The 1,525-nt window shown below is 40.3% G+C and overlaps 1 pseudogene; it reads right to left on the reverse strand.

Moving 5' to 3' along the window:
• Positions 1-567: 567 nt before the first annotated feature.
• Positions 568-662, reverse strand: LOC147520272 (small nucleolar RNA R71; annotated as a pseudogene).
• Positions 663-1,525: the final 863 nt, after the last annotated feature.

The raw sequence follows: 1,525 nt of genomic DNA on the forward strand, positions 1-1,525 counted from the left end.
TCATCTTCCTTCATAAGCATTTGAAGTGGATTTTCTGATTAGATTTTCCGTCTTAGCCTTGTATGAGGTTAAGGTCTGGCCGAACAAAAACACCGAACATAAATACACAACAACATCAACAATCAAGTCTATCTAGTATACCACCCACTACACCTCTAGCTACTATTTCACACACACCACCTGATATAATGGCGGAAGAAAGAGAGACTCCTCTCTCTGACTTCTACAAAGCCTTGAGCGATAGCCCCAAATCTTGCATCGTTCTAGTAGGGACCAGTGGGGGATTTCGAATCCCCAAATATTTTAATTTGTTACCCGTTTTTCATGGATTAGACCATGAAAAACCTTATCAACATATCATTAGAATTGAACAAGTCCTAACAACATTCCACCATCCTACGGTTGGTGCGGAACAAATTAAATTAAGGGTATTCCCTTTCACCTTAGCCGATAAAGGGCGTCTTGGTTAACTACCCAAGCCTAATTCTGTGGACTCGTGGGCTAAACTTGTTCAATTTGTTTATGGAACATTTTACCCACCCCTAAAGACGGATGAGATGCTTTCCAAGATTCATTTCTTTTCGACAAAATCCTCATGAATCATTTTCAGAGGCTTGGAATCGTTTCACCGATCTCCTTATAGAGTGTCCACATCATAACTTAGCTTAAAGACCGTTATTTCGTGCCTTTTTCAAAGGACTTCTACACCACCATAAAGAAGTCCTTGACATAATGAATGGGGTAGTTTCTTAAGCAAAGGAGCTTCGGAGGCTTTATAAATTTTAGAGGACCAAACTAAGCGAAATAACAACTGGGGGTAGTGATGATATCCACCGCCCGCTTAGTTTATCAAATACGATTAAAGGCCACCCGGTATGTTTGAAATTAAACACGATCCCTCGAGCTAAAACTCTAATCGAATCACTCACTAAAAAGGTAGAGGCCATTTCGATTCAACAAAATCCTATCCCCGTCATGAATGTAAATTCAAATCCATGTAGTTTCATTTGGAGCCCCGAGCATCCCGACTCCCATCGTCTATAGCCTATGAACAGGCTTGTTCCATTAATAGTGAACCTAACGCCCTTGGAGACAAAATCCCAACTTCGGTTGGAGAAATAACCAAAACGTCACACCTCAAGGGTACAATAATCAATATGTTAGGCCTACGCGACAAACTTTTAACCAAGCCCCACTACGACAAGGGCGATTGTGGTCGGGGAATTTTAATAATTATAACAACCAAGTGCAACCTCGACAAGGTCAAGCACAAAGTCAAGGTAATTATAATAATTATAATGCTAATAGAGGTATCGTTAGGTAAATAATAACTATCAAAATCCACCCATAAATAATTCACGTGAAATAGTTCGGTCCACCACACCACGTGACTACTACACCCACACAACCGGATCGTCTTGACACCTTCATACAAGTGAGCCAAAACTTTTCCAAACCATGGCTCAATCTAACCAACAAACTTCTACAATCCGTTAATAATTTAACCAAACGGTTGGCTCAAGAT

Source organism: Coptis chinensis, chromosome 2 (assembly GCF_015680905.1).
Source record: "Coptis chinensis isolate HL-2020 chromosome 2, ASM1568090v1, whole genome shotgun sequence".
Classification (NCBI taxonomy): Eukaryota; Viridiplantae; Streptophyta; class Magnoliopsida; order Ranunculales; family Ranunculaceae; genus Coptis; species Coptis chinensis.